Genomic DNA, 23,965 nt, shown 5'->3' on the forward strand with positions numbered 1-23,965 from the left:
ATCAAATCTTACAAACCCAGAAATATACTGCGAGATCCAAAATTCAAAGTATCAATAAGTAAAAACGCGTCCCTGAGCTTGAGTTGCGAGAGAATCTGATCGTTTGATATTATGTAAGACATGTAGTATGATTTCTCATCTTATGAATACATGCATGTACTTCCGAGCACTTTTTCCATCCCAAGATGCTTTATTAAATCACAACATTGAGCATGGGCCAGAACAGAAATATATTTTTCCTTGGTGGAGTTCTACCAGGAAACATTTTATAGAAACTGGAACGAGCATCCAAATTCGTAAATATAATTTTAGGATTTATCTGCTTGGTGTCTAAAATCGCAGTTATGAGATCAAAGGAAAATAATTCTGTTATTAGTGGGGGAAGTTAGGATGATTTGTGGTAAAGTTTTAAGACAAATGGTTTAAACGCCACTTAGATGGATTTCGAAACATTATTCAGCTTTTTTTTAAATACTTGCTCTGTCTTTGATGAGTTGGTTGCTGGCCCAGTCGTTTAATCGTTGCCTAAAACAAAACTGAAAAAAAGACGTTATAAATTTAATTGCTAATAAACGAAACAAATTAATTTAGAAGCTCAACTGAACTGAAGCAAGTACGGAATTGTGGATTTTTGAGTTTTTGAAACGTTTTATGTTTTAGAGGTTTCCTTGAAACAAGTCATCTGTTCAAAACTTTTTAAAGATCTTTTAAAACCATATACTTGTATACTTGCTTTTCGTGAACTTTTGTACTGTGAAATATTTATTTTTTGTTGAAAGTATTCATATTGGGAGTGTAACAAAATGTCTATCGCACTAAAAAAATAACAAATGCTAAACTCTGAGCGAAAACAGGCTTTCTGTTTTTTTCCCTTATTGTTAAAATGTGAGACAGAGGTTACGTTATTCAATTCTCACACTAGTAATTAGTTTAAATAAAAAAATAAATTTGCTAGTAAAACTGAGTTTTTCAATTTACTACAATACACAGAAGTATGACAGAACAGCTAGTTCGTGGTCTTTTGGGTAAAAATATCACAACCATACGAAATACTGAATATTTTTTTTTCTGATTAATTTATCAATAATCGGGTGACTACACTCTGTTAGCGGAACACATAGACCAAAAGTAACCAAAAATGTCTCCAGCAGGTTTGCCGCTATGCCACTTTTTGGGATTTTCCCTCGAATTAAAATAATAATAATAATAATAACCAATAGGATTCGCATTAACCGTCTGCTTGGCACCAATTTGTTCTTTTCTAAGTCAAGCACGTGATTGAGGTTGACAAATGACACAAATGCGTGTTTGCATCTAGTCTATGTTTCTCGTAAATGAAATATAGTTGCATAACCTCGGCAAAAAACTTCAACTGTGTAGCGAATTTCAAGTTTCTAAGCCTTATCGTTTTCCCGGCAGTGACAAACAAATACACAAATATATTATTTTACTATTCTCTGCATAGTTAGGAACAAAATATCAAGCATGGGCCGTTTGACACACTATTCATCATATTTCATTGATTTATCAATATTTTCCTTCACTTTATTGCTCAGAAAGGCAAATTATCAATATTAAAAGGCATAAAGGGACCTCAGAAAGGCCCTCATCTTATGAATATAGTTGAACAGATTGCTACTCAAAATATCCATTATAATAAAAGTGAGAATTTGCTCAAGTTTTAAACATGCCGTCTTGAAAGAAACAATTTATAGTTGCTATCAAGCAACATCGACAAATGCTTAATAATTAATAATAAATTTAAATATAATCAAAGACACGGCATTGTGTTGATAAATTAAATTAATTACTATCTGAAAAGCAATTAAAAGACAAATGTTGGTCAAACAATGTGACGAAATATTGCTTGATGCCGCAACTTCTTTGTTCTTTCCTTAAGTACGTTTCTAGGAGTAAATGATTCCTCCCCCCCCAAAAAAAAAGCTTTAGTTCAAAGCAAGATGGGTCAAAAGTTGAGCAAAATTGCTTCTAAACATCTGATGTATCTCAAAATTCTAATCGTTAAGTGTGACTTCTTTATCGCAAATACTAGAACAAGGATTCGCACAAAATATGGTCGACAGATGTCCCCCATGAGGACATAGTACTGGCTCGAAATTTGCATCAATCGCGGCAATACCTTTCGCCGCTTGATAGGTTTTGGCGTATTTACGTGAAAGACAAAAAATAAAGTTGGGAGATTGATAGAAACATAATTATAACATACTAGTTTATATAAACTCATGCGCCATAAAAGGTTATTTACAGAAAAATTCAATCGTCATTAAAATGTTTCATATGCGTTATGCCAAAAAGATGCATGCAGGGATGCAGATTAAATACAAGTAACATAACGGAGAAGCATGATATTCTAACAAAAACAGAGAAAATATTCAAGGGTAAAACTTGGTTGAAATGGAAGATTTAAAATTTGAAATAAAATAAAATAAAATAAAATAATAATAATAAAAAAAAGCATCAATTTGAATGATTAAGGCCTCCTACATCAGATGCGGTTAGTTGAATCAACTTTTCGAAAACGTTGCCTGTCTCAATGATTCTCAACCTGTGGTCCACGGATTGTTTTCATGTAGTTCGCTAAGTGAACAGTCATAAAATAATCAAGTTAAATTTTGGCTTTTGAGACGTAAATTAATGCATCTGCCGATTTTTTTTTTTTTAAACTCAAAACGTTTACAGTTTTGTGTTGAACAAACGACCAAACGCGCCTTAACCTGGCTTCTTTGATCGTGCCACTGCTCAGTGACTCAGTGCTGACTCAACTGTCAAGTGACGAGCGTGAGTGATTTTTGCTTGGTGATTGTAGTTTACTAAAATGAGCAAACAGATGAAACTTTCGGGTTTTTTTAAGAAGACGGATAGTGAGAACGCTAAAGCAGGATGTTCTACCAGTAATATTGCCAGGGATAGCATAATATTAACTGAAAATGGACCTAAAAGAATGTGTGAGGCAGCATTTTCAACATTATGTGTCATCAAGAATAAACAAATACATAGGTTGCTAAATTTGAATGCTCCTATGAGAGAGAGACTGGCGTTAACTTCTTTCGAGCCAAATATTGATAAACTTTCAAGTGAGAAGCAAGACCAAGGGAGTCATTAACGTGTTAATTTGGCGCTATCTATGTCTTTTTATTTTGTTTTTTATGATAATAATATCTATGTAGTCCGCCAAAGACTCTGAAAGGTACAAGTGGTCCTCAGTAGTGAAAAGGTTGAAAACCACTGAACTAGATGACTGACGTTTTTCATTGTCTACAACCGAGGCTGAATTAACCTTTCGTCTAATAAGCCACATTTATCCGAGCAGCTGCTCCATAACGCTGTTGAAACTGAATCGAGTTAATTCAACTACTTAACTTGCGTGTAGATCGAGCGCTCGGCAATGTCCAGATAAATTGAATCACCTCAAAGTTGATTCAACTCATCTGGATTAGCTTGTTTGCAGCAGATGTGCATTGCAAGCTTGACGAGTTTACTGTCATGTCAATTCGGCGACATGCTGTCCTGTCGAACAGGATGTCCTGTAATTCCTACACTTTTCTACCTTTTTACACATCCTGATATTCGCCCACTTGAAAGTTGATTCAACTAAGTTGCCTCATGTGAAAGAGGCCTAATTTCAAGAAAAATATTATTACTCCGTGCTCCTGCTCCAGATTAACAATCAAACCCCACCCTTTTATTTTCCCTTTTTTAGCTCTGAAAATAATGCCGGTTTTACATAAACTTGTTAGCATATGAAAAAAAATCACATATTTTAATTAAAATGATTAGAATAATCTGCTGATTCTGCAATCTTTACTAATAATAAAGCTGAAAGTCTCTCTGTCGGAATCTCTCTCTGTCTGGATCTCTGTCTGTCTGTCAGGATCTCTGTGACGCACATAGCGCCTAGACCGTTCGGCCGATTTTCATGAAATTTGGCACAGAATTTGTTTCTAGCATGGGAGTGTGAACCTCGAAGCGATTTTTCGAAGATTCTATTTTTTCTTTTTCTATTCCAATTTTAAGAAACATTTTCCGAGCAAATTATCACAACGGGGAAGAGTAAATCACGAAATTATCATAACGTGAAACCGTAACATGGACAAGCAAATGAACATAGCAAATTGGCGAGAAATTCATCATCCATTATTTGTAAATATACAGGAGAACCAAATGACTTTTTAATTTTCTACTACGGGCAAAGCCGTGCGGGTACCACTAGTCAAAAATATTTACTGAGATAATTACACAATCCGTACCTTTTAAAAACTCGCAACTGCCCTATATTCCAACCATGTCTCGTAATTTTCAAACGCGTGCTTGAGATTGAAGAAACTCAGAAATAAGTTACCATATGTAGTCCTAGAACGCTAATATTTAAACTGCGAAATTTTCTCAAAAGTGATTCAGTTTATACTCAAACCGAACGGTTTCGGAAGAGATTTTCAGATGTCGGAAAGCTCTCACCATATAAAGTTACGGCTGTGAATGTTAAGATCTTATTCACGGAAGGGAATACCCCGAGAAACGTAATAACATTTTTGGGCAATTTTAATCTGAGAGTGCGGATTCTGGAAAGCAGTTCCTCGAATTTGAATAATTTGAGTGCACGGAGAGCACCTGGGAATTCGAATCCGTTTTATTGAGCTAGACGTGTTGGTGTGAAATATATTTTAAATTAAATTTATCGAAGAAGGTTTACACTTCTCTAATAATATTCAGTACCGTGAGCTGGATATGGTGTCCCTTTGCCAGTCCTAGAGCTCTTAATTCATTACAGAATTTTATAAATCTGGTTTAGGTCGAGCACATTTCCGATTAAAACGTCTCTCGTTGGAAAACTTGATGTAAATATATTGCTAAATCCTTTTGCATAAGGGAGACTTTAACATATATTTTTCATGCTTTCTCAGAATTTTTAACTTGTTTCTTCTATTTTAAATTGAAATATTAATATACTAAAATAAATTTTTGTGCTTTCAAATCATTATTTTTTTAAATACAAGAAAACATTTCAGAAAGTTGATACTGCATAGTATGATACATAGCAGTTCTTTATATTGAATGTACACTACAACCTCGTTTTAAAAGACAACTTGGGACCTAAGGCAATCCGGAAAAGCGAAAGTCCGAACAATAAGCAGGGTTTTCAAACGTCCTGGATTTTAAGGGATAGTCCCGTATTTTGAGACATTGTCCCGCGTCCCGGGGAACTCCGGCACGGGGCGGCAAAAGTCCCGTATTCTGGCCAAGAGAAACTGTTACTATTGTAGAAACATTAGCTTGAGTATAAATGCTATGTTCTGTGTGTTTATATCGTTCTGTCTCTCACAGTGAAGAGTATCACATACATTACTGCACTGGAAGGCTGCAACGTGCCCCTATCGCTTTGTGGAAAATCAACTGAATCTCAGAACACTTAAAAATGCAGTATTGCTACCTTTGGCCATTTATCAAACTAACGAATTAATAGAACGTGCAACAGAGAAACTATTCAAGTTCTTTCTTAATTTTCAAATTTTTGTTAGTTGTTAAGCTGCGCCAGCTTTGAAGCTTATGATTATCAATTATGGAATTCAAAACAGAACTTTTCTCTTTAAATAATAGTGACACATAATAGGTTTTGTTCAGTAAATTAACTCTCAATAATTCCTTTTTGTTGTATGTTCAAAACGGTTACACAGTTATGAGTTTTATGACAGGCCAAAAACTTCAAAAGAACTATTATATCTAATCAGCACGATTTTGCATCAGGAGGCATTTGTGAAATGTATTACTTTTCTTTCTTTTCCATGTCTTCATATACATTAGTCACCAGGAACCTGGAGCTCTCCGACCCCTCTACCGTTGTCACTGGTACCATTACCGCCCTTAACCTATCCCGTATTCAGAAATTTTAAATTTGGCAACCCTGGTAATAAACAAATCACATTCTTAAATAAGCAGGCGTATCTTTTATTACAGCAAAAATTGTGTAATAAAAGATGTGCTTTGTTACAAAATTACATAGGATCGCTTCTACTTCGTCACTTATAGTTCAGCTATAGTGGTGTCAGACTGACGCTCCAAAGTACGAAATGTGGTTTGGTAGATAGTACTATAATTTATTGTACGTTCTTGCAAGAGTTGTACATTTAATCAAAATAATACAAACGAATATTTGACGTAATTATAGTTCCGTTCTTGCTATTGTAATTTAAAAATTACAATTTAAGTAAACGTGACTTTTTTTCAACTAAAAAACCAATCCGGATAAACAGGACCTGGATGGATGAGATTCTGCAGTAGTTTCTTTTTTTGTTCCTTCAAATGAGTCATTTATTCAAAATATCATTTTTAAAATAAAAGTATAATGCTTAGCAAAAGTACTGAAATTTGTCCTTCACATTTCATTTTTAAAGGAAGTACATGCTCTAAGAGCTGGTTATTAATCCGTAATTCATTTTCACAAACAACGATCAGTTTTAAAAAGCAAGTTTCTTCTAGGAAACAGGCGGCCATTTTTCGATTAGAGTGCAAATAGAAGCCCTTGCGGTATTTTGGAAACAAAAGTTAAACATTAGATGAGTAGATCAATTTTATGTCAATAGAATGGATAGTTCTTTTCATAATAAAATTTGTACTTAAATATTTTTATCTTATTTATTTGCATATAACTTTGGTACCTTCAGTTGGTTGGCCCCGGAAAGGAATTTTACGCAATTATTGCATGGCTTATAATCTCATTTAAGTTCCAATTCGTCATTAGCATGGATTTTCCTGTCGATGCCAATGATAAATGCCACATGAAAAAATGTTTTTTTTTTTTTTTTTTTTTTTTTTTTTTTTTTTTTTAATAGAGAATTTTAGTAATTAGCTCTTCAAATAACACATTCGCAAATTAATTTTTTCCACGAAATTTTACAAACAATAATATTTTAAAATTTCATCTTTTGAAAAATCTTTTATTTTGAGAATCATTTTTAAAGAAATTAAACTTTATTTGCAACTCCAACGCTCGAATACGCTACCCTGCGGTGATTTACAAAATTAAAGATAAAGGTAAAACTGCGTTCCACGTGTGTCTGTTGGTAAATATAGGCAGTTCGTTATGAGTATTTAATAACACATTCGATGTGTCTTAGATTGCTTTCAGCTACAGAAATTGTTTCGTCCCTTATAGTTTTCTCGAGCTTCTCAAAATGTTAGTTTTCCTTATTTGCTTCGAAAAAGTGAGTTGATTGTTAAATGGTGAAAGCGTAAACACAAGAAAACTCTGCATTAACAAGCTTGGATAACGTTTTACCAGGTAAAAATTTTTGTTGTTTTGTGTGAATTTGTAAGAATATGTTTTTTTAAAATCTTTAATTAATTTAACTAACCATATTTTACAGCAGCATTTAGTTGGAATTGACACTATGCAAAATATTTTCTTGAATATATTATCGTAGAACGAAATGACAAATGTTTAACAGAGAAAGAATTTACTTTATTGCTTACATTCTCAGCTGAAAGGTTTCGCCAAATTTGTTTAGGGTTATAGTTTTAGTATTGTGCGAGCAAAGAATCCTTGGCGAGATTTCGCATGCCAGTTAAATCATTTTTAATTTTTATCATGGATGGAAATAAAATGGTAGAAAGATTACAGAATTCGATAAGTTAAAAGAAATAATGGTAGATCGATTGAAAAGAAAACTACCACCATACATCTATGAGAATTTCGTTAATGATTTGCACAGAATGACATAACTAAATCATAACTCAGAAATTATAAGCATACAGAACAGAAAAATTTAAAATTAACTGATTCGGCGATTTGAGAAAAATAATTCAGCTACAAACGCAAAACAATTAGCGATAGCCAAGCAAGGAAAGGAAGAAGGAAGTAACATCTTCTTTTGTTAATAATTTGTAATGTCATATAACTAAATTACCTAGCATTAATTGTTATTCTTGTTAGGTCACAATTGTTATTTAGTTTTATGAAAAATTGATAAATATCGAATTCAGCAACATGAAAATGGCTGCTTAGAACTACAAATTACGTAATTTGCATTAATTTTTGACGTTTAGTAATGCTTCTTCAATTCTTATTTCCTTCTAGTGGGCCAGAATATCCACATGACTTTGAAAATTAATTTAAAAAGAATAAAGCGAAAAAATCATCCATACGAACAAAATTTACTAGGCTTATGAGCCTTTTCTACGCTACGGCATGCGTTTGTTTTACCTTTTTCATCCGCCATTAGACAGTGGCTGCAGTGCCCCCTATAGTTTTTTGGAGTTGCGAATACCTCCTATTAAGTAAAATGTATCGAATCTCTTATAGGGGTTTAAGTTTGATAAAAATAATTTCGACCGGAAAATGGAAAGAAACCATATTTTAAAAAATAAAAATAAAGATAAATATGAAATGGAGTTGTAGGCATTTTTTTTTTTTTTTTGAGCGTATTCAAGAAAAAAAGTGTATGTTTGACAATACGCTTTAAATTGTCCACACGATCAAATATGGTAGGCTTTTTCAATTGCAAAGATACCATGGAACATAGCTGAACTCACAGTGAAGCAAAATCAAACGTACTTTAAACCTATTTAACATTAAAGTTAAATGAAAAATTAACTATCGACCCATAGGAAAACGCTAAACTAAGACAATAAATCAAGTGGTAAGATTGTAAGTGTCAAAGTAAAACTACTTCAATTTTTTAAAATTTAAAACAGAAATGAAGCAAATGAAATGAATGTTTCCACTTGTCAAAATAATTTAAATTCATAGATGGAACTGCGGATAAAACGACAAACGCTTCAACGCTAATTTGTGTTACGAATAATTCAAGGCGAGAAAAGAATTCCTAAAACAGCAGGCTAGAGGAAAAAAAAAAAAAAAACTTTTCAAATCTTTATGGGTTGTTCCATGTTCTTAAAAACATAAACTTCAAAATGAGCTGTACAGGAAATGGCTAAAAACAGAGGAGAAAAAAAGACATTTTAACGCTTTTGCCTTCAACAGTAAAAATATAAATAAATTTGAAGCCTGCCATGATGGAGGGAAAAAATGGCGCTAAAGAGAAAACTGTTTACGCATCTGGCAACGGAAAAAAAAAAGCCTCGTTCCTGGCTACCGTTCGGAAAATCACATTTGTCTAAGGAATGTGGAAAAGTAAAAACAAACGTGTTAAAATATTTTGGTTATTAGTTTTTTATTGCCGAGGGAAAGAAAAATAATTCTTTGACAGCGTTCTAAAAGTGAATACCGCTCGAAAAACTTCACGCGTGATTGTAGAAACATTTGAAGGATTTTTTCTTTACAAGTTAAATGTGCCAAAAATGATTTTTAAAACTTTCACCGCGATTGAAAGACGCCCGCATTGGAGATGAGTCAGAAAACAATGCTCGGCAAATGTTTCGAATCAGTTTAAAAGTAACAAGAACGTATGAATTTAAATGAAGATATTAATTATAAAAAAGACTTAAGTATTTCTTGTTTATAATGCGGCAGCATCAATAGCATTTTTAAATTTTTACTCTATTGTAGAAAAACAAAAGCAGTTTTCAAAACTGGTTCTGAAAAAAATTTCGCTGCACTGGTTTTTAAATGGTACGTGATCTTTACTAATAATAAAGCTGAACGTCTCTCTTTCTGGATCTCTCTCTGTCAGGATCTCTGTGGCGCTCATAGCGGCTAGACCGTTCGGCCGATTTTCATGAAATTTGGTACAGAATTAGTTTGTAGCATGGGGGTGTGCACCTCGAAGCGATTTTTTGAAAATTCGATTTTGTTCTTTTTCTATTCCAATTTTAAGAAAATTTTTGCCGAGAAAATTATCGCGACATGGACGAGTAAATTACCAAATTATCGTAACGTGCAACCGTAACATGGGAGAGCCAATTGGCGAGAAATTCATCATGCATTATTTGTAAATATGCAGGCGAACCAAAAGACCTTTTAATTTTCTACTACGGGCAAAGCCGTGCGGGTACCACTAGTATTTAAGAAACTACGATGAACTGCATTAAGTATTCATACTGGCTGGTGCTGTAACGTTTAATTAGTAATGCAATATATAACAGTCAATTACTGTGAATTTAAGTATACCACAAACTCTCAGAGAAAAAAAAACATAAAACATTTGTGTAGAACTTATTGAACTTATTTTTACAAATCATTGCCTCTATCCTCCCCATATAATCTTTTTCTTCAGTTAAAAAATAATTTCTGTAACTTGTTATTATTTATTAAAATTATTATTATTTTTAAACGATATCAATTTAATTCTTGCAGCTTTTTGGAATTACGTTGCAAAAATATCCAACGATTAAACATTTTAATGTAGATTAGATGTGCACTTCCATGCAGATTTTTATAAGAATTAGGCCAGTGCCGATAGCTTTGAAAATGGTAAAAAGTCGAAAAATTTAGAACAGGATAAAACCAGTTCGAAAGGTAAGAAAATCTAATAACATTAATAGGAAAAATATATTACGGGCGAGCTGAGTTCGGGAAGGGGGGTTAGGGGGATTTAAGGGGTGGGGGGAACGGTTGATTACGATTTCCGGAAAAACTAAGAGTCCTATCGAAAAAAAACTAAGCTACAAAGTTGTTGGTAATAAAAAGATCTACAACTTTTGTATTTGCACATTTTTTACATAACCTCAAAATTTATGCGAAAAATTCAAAAAACCGACTTTTTGGTTTTTTATTTTAATTTCTCACCAAAAAAAAAAAATTTTTTTTCCACTAAATTTGATGAAAAGTTACCTTATTATGTCCCAAATACATTGTAATTTTTTGGATTTAAAATATTTATTTTTTCTCCTTATTTTGATTCAGCAGTAAGAAAGTATCATAATTTCCAATCAAAAAATCTCACGTCAAAATATTTGATTTTTTTAAAAAATCGGAGCAAGTTTTTTTTTGTTGGAATCTCTACTTTTTAATGGTATAAAAAACAATATACAATACTATGGAAACTTCACGCAAAAAATGAAGAAAATAAAAAAAACTCGAATTTGAAAAAAAAAAATCATCACTATATAAAATTTTAAGCTATTTATTAAAATTTGCACTTTAATTACACAAAAAATGAAATTTTCCATGCTACATTGACACTAACTGAAAATAAAAACATACTACAAGAATTAAAAATCAAGCTACAGCATGCGTTTGTTTTACCCTTCTCATCCACCATTGACTGCAGTCTATGTTCAAATTGTCACGGTTCTGAAAAATGCTCCAATGTGGAAGTAAAAACCTACGAGGAAGTTAATGATTTAGATGAAATTGGGGATGAAGAACTAATGCAGATTAGAAAAAATATTGGAGACGAAGATGATGATGGTCTAGAAAATTTCGAAGATCTACTGGAATCAAGAACAGTAGTTGAGCATAACGGTGAAGAAAAGCCATCAAAGAAGCGAAAACTAATGGATAAGTAAAGGATGTGATTATTATAGTTAACGATTAAATATTGATAAATAACAAGATAATAAAGCGTTTTGTTAAAATGAATGAAGTATTTTTTAAACGAAATAAATGTTATATACCTTTTTTGTGTAATTAAAGTGCAAATCAGATAATTATAGGTGAGATTTTTTGATTGAAAATTCTGATGCTTTTTTACTACTGAATCAAAATAAGGAGAAAAAATAAATATTTTAAATCCAAAAAATTACAGTGTATTTGGGACATAATAAGGTAACTTTTTATTAAATTTAGTGAAAAAAATTTTTTTTTGTGGGAGATAAAAATGAAAAACCAAAAAGTCGGTTTTTTGAATTTTTCGCATAAATTTTGAGGTAAGGTAAAAAAAAAGGAAATACAAAAGTTGTAGATCTTTTTATTACCAACAACTTTGTAGTTTAGTTTTTTTCGACAGGACTCTTAGTTTTTCCGGAAATCGTGATTAACCGTTCCCCCCCTTAAACCTCCCTACACCCCCCTTCCCGAATTCAACTCGCCCGTAATTTATTTTTCCTATTAATGTTATTAGATTTTCTTACCTTTCGAACTGGTTTTATCCTGTTTTGAATTTTTTTGGTCTCAAACATTATTGGCACTGGCCTAAATGTTGAAGGGGAAAACTGGGGATAATCTTTCTAGGCCTTGTACATAGCAGCCACTTCTTCAAAATAGCAGCCGCTTTTTCACTCAAAGTCCTTTAGAAATATAAATTTGGATTTGTTGATGTTGATACTATTAACTACATTAATGCAAGTATTTCAAAAAATCATTCATAAAGGCAGCATCTTAATTTTGATAGAAAGCATTTTGCCAATTACTTAATGCCTTTTGTATATTTAAAGACCATTAATTGAATTTAAAGTGTAATGGGGTCGTTTCCAAAATTTTAAAAGTATTTTTTTCTGAAAGAGCATGCTTAAAAAAATAGGATCAGACCATTTTTTGATAAATTTTATTACGTTTAATATTCTAAAGAAATTATTTAAATCGGAGCGTTTTCATTGTTTACGACTCCTGCCGATGACATCACAAACGATGAAATGGCATTCAGTGTTGCCATTCCCAGTGCAAGATATTTAATTCGCGTCTTTACGCAAGTGTATTGGCAACGATATGGTTGATAGCAAGCTAGAGCACAATATTTAATTCGCTGCTTGATTATCATAACGTGGAAACGTAGTAGAAAGATGCGGCAAAGTGCATCATTTGTGACGTCATCAAGACCACGCCTTGTTTGAAAAATCGAGCATTTAAAGAAATTAATTAAAAAAAATTAATTTGAATTTTGACATCTAGAATTCAAATTATGTTTTTCGCAATCACGAGTGTGTGTGTGTATGTTGGCGTGTGTGTTTGTGTCTGTGTGCAGGTATGAGTGTGTGGGTAGTTGTGTGTATGAGTGTTTGTGGTAGGTGGGGGGAGGGGAATGTGTATGCATGTGTTTGTGTCTGGGTGCAGACATGAGTGTGTGGGTAGTTGTGTGTAGGTGTGTGTGTACGTGTAGGTGTCTGTATGTGTGCGTGTGTGTATGTGTGTAGGTGTATGTATGTGTATGTGTTTGTTTGTACGTGCGTGTATGTATGCGTGTAAGTGTAGGATATTGACGCAACCTGGAGATGGCTCTCGCTAGAGGAGCAGCATCGTGAGGAGCTGGTCGACAGTGATGCTGCAGAGGGTGCTGGCGGGAAAATAAAATGATAGTACATCAAAACAGTCAAATGAAAGCAATAAGCAATCCTGATTGCTCAAAAAAAACTGTTGGGAAAATGAAAGTATTTTCTGGGTCCATGTTTTTTTTTTGTTCATTCTATCTATTTCAATGACTAAAAGAAGTACTTTTGACCGAAGGAAACCACCCCATTGACAAATGATTTTCAGTCGTCTTTTTTTTCCCGTTCAGTCCTTTTATGCCCGTGGCAACCGCCAGTTTTGTCCTTCAAAAATGGAAGCTACTAAAAATATAAAATATAAAATTGGATTCCGAAAAAAATTCACACTAAACATTTTAAAATATAACTAAAAGCTCGTTAGAGCTAAAAGAGATTGTTTTTCCCTCTTGAGCCTATGTCCTTATTACTAACATCAATTAGTAATAGTATATTTCTCTCACTTATTTAATGAAGTTTTTTATTAATAGAAGTAGTTTTTATTTATAAACACCCTGTAAACAAATTACATTTTTTTTTAATATAAAAGGAAACCTATTAACTTGTTATGAAAACTTACCAAATTTCATTCTCAAACTGTTTGGCACTATATTTCAACTTTTCTTAACTCATAATATTTTTAATGGGAAAACTTTAACTTAGAACGCATTTTTCGAACATTTAAGCATCCTTACAAACTGTAAAACATCTGCAGGATTGAAATTCTACAGTAAATGACTCCCGAGGGATATTCTACTGTATATCTTGGAGAAGAGGAAAGGAGAAAAGTTGATATTTAACAGCTAAATGAAAATTGGAAAAAGGTATCGCAACAGCGATTTCCTTCTCCTGATTTCTCAAAACAACAATGAAATGCAAGTATTCGAGCCCAAAGCATTTTTTGTCCCAGTTATAAAAATTAACTTAACGATGTCAATTCCGTAAGGAACATTGCAGCAATTTCATTTAATTCACCAATAAGTTTAAACCTGTAGTCTTATAAAAATAATCATTTTAAAATCTTATTTCATACTAAAAACACTTTGAAAATAAAAATAAAAACTGCAATGAAAATGAATTTGAAACCAACACATCTAGGTTATGTTCGAGTAGAGTGACCGGTCGATTCAGGCATCAGGCTCATTAGTGTCTAACTAGAAACGCTTTAAATTGATTAATGGTTAACAGATCGTATAGGGAAGTATTCGATGGACACTCGCCGAACTAATCAGTGACATCATCAAACTTGATGAAATCAATTGCCCGGGTTAACCGGTAACTTGATTCTAACATGATGGGCATTTCTTTTAATCTGACGTAATGACCGCCAAAAATAATTAAAAAAAACATCATCTTAGTAACTTATCGTCTGCGATTAACATATGTTTAATAAAATGAATTTTTACAACGTAACACAGAGAGTACACATAAGTGAAATTGAAAACTATTTGTGGATTTAGTTTATGTGTCTGTATAAACCACTGTTTATCTTTTTATTTGATTTTTGAGTTTCTAAAAGGAAAATTTCATGAAAATAAACTTGGACAGAAAATGTAACTTTTTCAAAACATCATACTGATTAAACATCAAAAACTGTTACACATAAGATGATCAAGTCTTCATTTTATCTTGAACCACTGAAATGATGAAATAACGTGTCACGTGATTTTAAATTAGGTGCTGGTCGAACAACTGATTTCGTATTCTAAAAGAAATCGGCAAGCAAAACAAGAACTGCCTTTAGCATTTAATAAAATTATTTGGAGCAACATTTACTTCTCTAAACTCAACACTTTTCCAAGTTCTTGAAGATTTTCTCTGAACTTCAATAACTACATCTTTAACTGCTTCAAATAAACTCGAGAATGTTTTTTGGAGAATTCGAACACTCCTAACGACCCGTGAACACGAAGGGAGGACAACGGTCAAGCCCCATCTCATCATTCATGAATGCAGCGAGGGACAACTTAAAAGGAAATGTTTCCACGGTGCGTGGGGGAAAAATGGCGCGTGAGAAAAGAAAATCTTACGGGTTGTTCTCGAGTTTGAAATAGTCTGGCGTGTGGAAAGTTTTTTGGAAGAGATTGGTTGAATAAGAATTAGTTGAAGACCAAATGGAAGCGAGCATTGCCAACAGTGATAGTAAATTTAGAATTAAAAAAGAAAAACAAAGTATTTTTTCGTTTAGTCAAGTCTCGTCAAAATTAAAATCCTGTATTTAGTCGCTATTCAAACGCGGTGTAGAAAGTGCTGCAGTCTCTGGCCAATGGAAAATGAAAGAAGTAAAACCAAGATCCACCTACTAGCGAATTTAACCTGCTAAGTACCGAAAAATGAAGTTGCACTATAGGACAATCGATAAATCTTTGTAAACTTCCCACTGAAGTAAAAATAATATTGTTGCAATTTATATAGTAATTTTGCTATGAACATTTTAAGCTAAAAACGTTTGGTTCGAAGGAAAACAATTTATCTTTACTAATAATAAAGTTCAAAGTCTCTCTGTCTGGATCCCTGTGACGCGCACAGCGCCCAAACCGTTCTGCCGATTTTCATGAAATTTGGTACAAATTTAGTTTGTAGCATGGGGGTGGGCACCTCGAAGCGATTTTTCGAAATATCGATTTTATTCTTTTTATGTTCTAATTTTAAGCACATTTTACCGACAAATTATCACAACGTGGAAGAGTAAATTACAAAACTATCATAACGTGGAACCATAAAATAGGCGAGCAAATGAACATAGCCAATTAGCGAGAAATTGACCATCCATTATTTGTAAATATACAAGCGAACCAAACGACCTTTTAATTTTTCTACTACGGGCAAAGCCGTGCGGGTACCACTAGTAATTAATAAAGTGAACGAAAAACTCAATGGTTCAAATTCAAATACTGTAATAACAAATTGTCTTCTTATTGGCTATTTTACATTAATATCTTTTGTGATAAATACTTTGCACTCGTGTCTCTGTACACTGACATAAAGTTTTGAAAATGAGTAGGAGTTCTCTCTTACAAAGGGGGAATCATCTATAACAGAAGAGGGGGGGGGGGCGGAGTGTTGAAAGAGGCTTAAATTCCAAAATTTATTGCTAGTGAATAAGTGCTTCAGGTTGTTTTTTAATGAGAAATGCTTGATGATTAAATTAATGTTATTTACTCACATGTTTCTACAAAAATGAAAGAGGCTAATAAAAACCTTTCATTTAGCATAAATAACGAAAATGCAAGAAATATAACAAGTGAAACATTTTTCTTCAACAGTGAGGCATCGGATTTTCTGTTTTATGAAATTCATTTCACAAAATTGTTCAAACAGAAGCCCGCTCCCTTATTAGACACACTTTCAAAACAGGGTTTTATAACGCTCCAACTAATTTACTATGTTAGAAAAATACTCCGTGCGGTGGAATGAAACTGATTTGAATATTCACAGTTTTTTACTTCTTTTTTACAAAAAAGGAAGTATTGTATTCGCGAAAAAAATTTCACTCAAAATTCGGCCTTAATTTCCATTTTGCGCACCCCCGAACTAATGTTGACTTTAAAATAGTTAGTAATCCAACGTTATGAAGCACAGACTTCTTTGCATTGAAAAAGGTGTTCCTTGTAACACCGAAACACGTGTCTGCAATAATTTGCAATTTTTGTGCTTTATAACGTTGAATTACTGACTATTTTAATTTTCAGCACAAAGGTATTTATTTGTTATTTAATGTTGACTTTTTGTTTTTTAACCCGAGCACAAAGGTATTTATTTGTTATTTAATGTTGACTTTTTGTTTTTTAACCCGATCATATGCGGATAAGTGCCTAAGAACGTATAAAACCCCGAAGTAGCCATTTTGACGTTCCCCGAGTTAATTACAACGTTTTTTCTCGTGACGTCCGTATGTACGTATGTATGTACGTATGTGAGTATGTATGTCGCATAACTCAAGAACGGTATGTCCTAGAAAGTTGAAATTTGGTACGTAGACTCCTAGTGGGGTCTAGTTGTGCGCCTTTTTTTTGGTTGCATTCGGGTGCTTCTAAAGAGGTCTTTTGCCTCTTTTTTGAGGGAAATCATTGTTAATTTCGATGTAAACTCAAGTGTTGTTACAATTTGCCGAACACTTTGCGATATATCGCCAGTCTTTTGGTAAAAATTTGGCGATTTTTTTTATTTAAAATCTGGTGTCAATTTGGCTATTGGTGGCGATATTTAGAGAGTAAACTATTGCATCACATTAAAATTGCCCATAATGGGAAAATGACATTATAATTGGAGTAAAAGGAAGTCATGTGATGCACACATCAGCTCGTTCACCAATACTTTGTGAATTTCCCTTCGTGAAAAGTTTACTGGTTAATGGTGTGATTATGTTATATAAGTCATTCTCCAGAATGTGGAACTTTTGAACAATAATGTATTTGAATTTCAAAACTTTTTTTTTTTTTTTTCTTTCATTCTTACATGAAAGTTTTACCCACTAGAAGTAAGTATAAACAACGGCCCAGTTAAATTCCAATTATTTTGCTCATAAATAAAAATTAATTAAAAATACCTTGTTCACGGGAATAAAAAAAGGAAAAAAATAGTGTTTGAAAACAGAGGCAATTGAAGATCTAAGTAGTAATTTGGTTGATTGTGCAAACAATGAACTATTTTAATGATTAGTGTGAATCTAATATTAAACCCTCTTAATCAAAGTACATCATAAATTTTAGTTATCCTTTTAGCTCAAATTTGGGTTAAAAGATAGTATACTATTAATATGTTTCCAAATTAGTAAATTTAAGAATGTACTGATAATTTATAATTTTTGTAGACAGTCTAAAATTCGTGAATTTCATTTCCAGCATTTAATTTTACCTCAGAAATAATGTCATTGAAAAAGTCTGTTGCGGAGGTGAGATTTACGGAGCTGAGGAACTTTCCATTAGTATAGGCTTAATGGATAAATTTTTCTGGGTTAAGAAATTTTTTCTTCGTTGCTACTATCTGCATACAGTGGCTCCCAAAAGTGTCGTACACCTACGACTTTCAATGAAATAAGTCTCAATCCATTGGTTAGTATTAATCGGAACAGGTATTTAATTATAAGGTCTATGATCAATTTTTAACAAAATTACATGAAAATATTTTTTTTTAATATTAAAACTCAATTTCTTAAAAATGAAAAACCAAAAAGTGCCGGAAATTTTATCTCCCAAAAGTCTTCGTACACTTTAAAAAATGTCTATATATTATTGAATAATTTAACTTTTTATTAAGTTATTAATTAGTAGAATATCATGCAGTATCAACAACACCTTTTAAACGTCTGGGAATAAATTTCATTGTTTTTTTTCTTCTTTTTTTTGCGTAATTTCTGAGCAAGTGTTCAACCACACATCGAGAGTCTTACTGTTTCTAGCTCTATTTTCGTTTCAAAGTCCAATTTTCGTAATCTACCCACCAAGTATCTCTAAATAAGTTACATTAAGTTTAAATCTGGAGATTGAGGGGGTATTTTCTAAACTTTAGACTAATTTTCGAGGCACGAGACGCAAACGTTGAAAACCATGTGCTTCTTATCGTTATCTTGATAAAAAACAAAGTTGTTTCCGATAACCAAATTTTTGGCTAAAGGCCATGTCACACGTAACGAAATTCGCTCAACCTACCCGTTCAACTTCAAGCTTTCATTCAACTTTCTCTTGGAGAAGTTGAACAGGGTTGCCAGGCTCTCAAACGAAGGGTTGATCCTAAACATGGCTTCTGTCTACCATTTTAGGCGAGTTAGCACAATGTACTCTGAGCAATGTTTTTTGGATTTAATGGGGGTTTTTTTTCTCAATTTATTTCAAAGCTGTAAATAAATTTCAGTTTTGAAAGTTGCAGTCTTTCAAAATTATAAAAAAGGGATTTATAAACATCTTGATTTTACTAGCTCAATGCAGCGATAACAGCCCTTTTACCTAATAACTATGAGTAAAAGCAGGCCTGGATCTATAAATTTTGATCCCACTCCCCCGATAAGAATTGAATAAAAACATGGAAGCTTTTCTTCACTTTTTTTAAAATTCAATATTATTATTTATTTATGTTTTACCTCGCTATTTTAATTTTCATACAAAGGTTTTTTCTTTTTTTGACGTATTTTGCTTTTGAGGAAGTTTGAAATTCTTCACTCCTGACTTTTCTTTTTCTTATTTTACGTATAAGTTCATTACAAAATCAATGGATTATAAAAAAAAAATTACATTAAAAAATGTAAAGATGTGAAAAAATGTAAAGATGCAGAAAGATGAATATGTTTTATTCATCTTTCTGGATCCAATAGCAAGTTTTTTTTTTTTTTGCAAATGTAGGTAACTCTTATGTGATTATTACGTTTTTTACTTTTTGATTAGTCTTGCTGCTTTTCATAATGTATTTAAAGGTTTTTTTATGTAATTTTATTTGAAACGGACATTTTCGTGGCTCATGTTAAGGTAATTCTATGTATTATTTCACATTTGCTGATTTTACAAAATAAAATTTTTTTTAATTATCTTGATACTTTACAGAAATGTCCCAAATGTGTTTGCAACGTTGAAGGTTTAAGTGTATTCGTTTATTTAAAACGTTTTCCAATTTCTTGGGTCGTTGCCCCCCTCCCCACCTGCGGGCATGCAGATCCGGACCTGAGTAAGAGTCGATATTTATAAATAACTTGTCTATTAATGTAAAAGTTGTGATTTTTAAACCATTAAACTTGTCTACCACTTTAAAATATGTGACAAAAATTTAATAACAGCAATTATAGATCAAGTAAATGGACATTTCTGAGTTATTACTTTTAAACACTTATCTGCCCAAAAACCTGTCTAAAAATTGTATTTACTATAAAATTACTACAACAAATGATTCTCAGTTTAAAATACTTTGATTTCATACACTAAAGGAAACGTTTCGACTGTTTTAGATAAAAAAAATATAAGTTTAGTAAAAAATAACAAACTGAATGTTGATTCAACAAGCTGCGTGTCTGTAGAATGAGAGAGATGGATAAAAGAGCTACTATTATTATAGGATAACAAGTATTGTAAATAGCTGTATATTGAATAGTAACAATAATAATGACTATTTATTCCTTAAATTTTTTAAAGCTGAAAGTGCAAGGCAATGCATACATTTGTCTAGTTTAATTTTCAAACTTTAATAAAGTTTGCATCTTTAGTCAACATTTACATTTATTCCCACTCTAAATCTTTTCTCCTCAAAGCATGCAGTGATGAAATACTAATTTCAAATCCTTTTGCACACCATGTCTATTTCTAAGTTTGGAATGGATCAATTCAAAACTGGAAAATATCCTCTCTATTGATGCTGAACATGGGTATATTGTTTTGTCTAAAACTTTCCCATCATACTTTTGCTGAGACATCCTGAATTGAGAGATAACCGCTACAAAAGCTATTAGAGTTGGTATTTAAGTTTTTGACACTTATGTTCTTTGGTTGTATCAAGCAACTATTAGTTCCTCTATAAACAGAGAATATTGATATTAGAGAAAAAATTAATAACATAAAAAAAAGTAAATAGCACCATTCAAAATATTTAGATACTATTATACTTAACTATTGAGTGCTGATCAACTTAGTTTCATTTTTACTCAAAAGAAAAGAGACATTGCATAAATCCTTAGAAAGTGTTTTCGATTGATAAAATTAATTGTATCCAATTGTTACAAATAAATTAAGTTATTAAAAAGTTTAAAACAAAACTACTTTGAAAACAAGCTGTAACAGTTATCCATAACTACTTTTACAGTGTAACAAATTTACAAGAAAATTTATCAATTAATTTTAATCAAACTTATTAATTGAACTATTAATTTTAATGATATAATGTGAAATAATTTTTCAGCATCAGGAAACCATATGTGTTTATAAAAATTATCAATGTCAGTATTGGAGTTTTTAACAGGTCATGCCAAAAAACAGGTTTTTTTTTTTTTTTTTTTTTTTTTTTTTTGTCAAAAACCTAACCTTGTCTAAGTATTATTATTTTGCTCTTGAATGTACACCAAGTGTAGTTGTTAAGATAGAAATCTTTTTAGCAATACACAAAAAGTGGAATAACAAAAATTTCTACTTTTATATATACATGCTACTGTTTTTACATGAAACATCTGTACATGACCCATTCTATTTTATCTTTCCAACACATGCACATGAAATTTATTACTTAAAAAAAATCAAAACTTAAACTTTTAAATAGTGAAGAGTACAAAGTACTTATTGCATAGTTTACAAGTTACATAGAACGCAAGAATATCAACTTTTCTGCTGATTTAGGCAGGTTTGTACTACTTTTCATAGTTTGAAAATTTGGACTTAAAATGGTTCTATTGATTTAATTGAGTCATGCAGGTACATTCAATTAAGTAAGAAATTGTGAGTTGTTTTACTTTTGTTCTCTGAGAAGAACAATGCTTCATAGATGTTTTTACAGAGCATACTGAAAGAACATTATCTTTTATAATATATACCAAGAAAGAAAAAAAAATTAAAATATAGTTCATTTTTTCTAGTATTCTTTAGAGAAACTGACACATAAAATTTATACATAAACTTTATTTACAATAAGTTTCATACACACACACTCTCATATGTATTAATACATAATTTCAATTACATTTCAAAGTTCAACAATAATTAACTTCACCCTGGAACAAACAGTTTTTGACTGCAACCTCTATAACTGCATCTGTACACAATAACTTGAAATTCTTTCTTACATAATCTAAAATTATGAAAACAAATTAAACAAGTATATATAACATGAATATTATACAGGGAGAAGGACAGGCCCCTAGCTTTTATGAAATGTAAAATCAATGTATTTCCGTAAAGTATAGGCATGGTGTGTGTGCTGTTTTTAAATAATCCACATGTTATACCAGACAGCCCGGCTATCATATCCAGAGACTGCAGTTTCGTTTTTATTAGAACTCATCAGTCCGGAAGAGCGAATAACCGAGCTGGAGGCAGATGTCATCTCAGCGATAACATCTGCCTCCAGCCTCTGAATGTGTAACCGGGTGTCTGGTATTTTATATGCAGAAAAAAACTTAAGTAAAAGATGATAAATTGTAGCAAAAAAAAAAGGCGGTTGTTATTAATAACAATTGATTTATGATGTGTATATACTTAAATGTTTAGGACAAAGGAGCTAAACATTTATTTCATTTATTCATTTGTTTATTTTTTGTGCATATTTCTATTGCATGAATTTAATTTATTAAAGAAGATGAACTTTTGTTGCTATTAAATGTTCGGAAAGTGAAGCTTATCTATGAATTAATATTTAACTTTGTGTATGTGTAATGCAATATTTGGCCAACTTTGATGCACTATAACACTGACACCAGTTGAATCTCAGTTACCAAATTGTAATCATAGGTTCATATAATAAAAAGGTGCTACCTGTATCAATTTCATTGTTTTTCACTCGGTTCCTCTTGAAATAATTTGCTTTAAACTTTGCGAAAATGCAATATTTGGCCAACTTTAATGCTCTATAACTCTAGTATCAGTTGAGTCTCAGTCATCAAATTGTAATCATATTTTCATATCATTAAATGGGTGTTACCTGTATCAATTTCATAATTTTTCACTAGTCCCTTTTGAGATATTTGACTTTAAACTTGGCCAAAATTCGATTTTTTTCATTTTTGAAAAAGTTTGCAAAAAAAAAAAAAAAAAGACAAAGTTCTCAAGTTTAAAATTCCTACAACAAGTAGTCCTATATTATATCTACACAAGAAAAAAATATAGCTGAGATTCTCTTCCTTTTACTAATTTTTGTTGCACTAAAACTCGTATTTTATGCTAATTTTCAGTTTGTAATTGTTAATTTTTTTTCTTCACCTTTCTCACCATTTAAATAATATTTTGCAAGCAAATCGTATCTGGGGCATCTTTCTGGTGATGTAGGATTTTGTTTTGTCCTGATAACTGTAAAATTAACCGAGTTAGATGCATTTACGTAAAATTTGTTTTTGGTCCAAAAACGGCAACTTAGCAAACTTAAAATAGTGGGTTAAAAAAAGTATGAGCCTAAAAAATTTTCTTTTAACACTTTTGAACTCACCTAGTAGTGAGAATTAACTAGCAAAAAAATTAGGAAAATCAAAAATGTCGAGCAACACGGCCTGGGTGATTTCTACGGATTGACCCATTACCGTTGCTCTTGCTTCAGATTGTTTACAAACATTCATTGATTTGGCAAGATTGCACACTACGAGATTGGCGAATTTGGCAAGGAAATTCTTACGACGACTTTGAACTAGAAATTGACCTTTTAACGCAATAATAAGGTGGAGGTTTATGAAATATTTCGTTTTATATTTGTTTTTGACGAAAATATAGTAATAATAACTCACCTGAAGTTATTCTAGCAGTTTATTCCATTCCTTGCACACGCTGTTGATGTTGTTACAAGCGGCCATGTTGTATTTTGACGTAACAGGTCAAAGGATTGCTTCCTCCTGATTGGCTGAAAGTTGAGGTTGATCCAACTTTTTTGCCGAGAAGATAAAAAGTTGAATGGAATACGTTCAACCTCGGAAAGCATAGCACACGGGGATTTTCCGGTCGGAATTCGCTCTTGCGGTTGAGTCGAACCGAAGTTGATCGTCAGGTTGAACGAATTTCGCTACGTGTGACATGGCCTTTAGAGTTTAAAATTGGTTTTTAAAATATTTAAATGAACAGCATGATTGATCATTTCATCCAAAAATTCCAAACTACCAAGTCCTGATGCTGATATGCACCCTCACACAAGAACACCTTCACCGTCCTGATTAACTGATCAAATTAAGTTCTCAAGATTAAGTTCCTCATTTTTTTCTTCT

The sequence above is a fragment of the Uloborus diversus genome, chromosome 6 (assembly GCF_026930045.1).
Source record: "Uloborus diversus isolate 005 chromosome 6, Udiv.v.3.1, whole genome shotgun sequence".
Lineage (NCBI taxonomy): Eukaryota > Metazoa > Arthropoda > Arachnida > Araneae > Uloboridae > Uloborus > Uloborus diversus.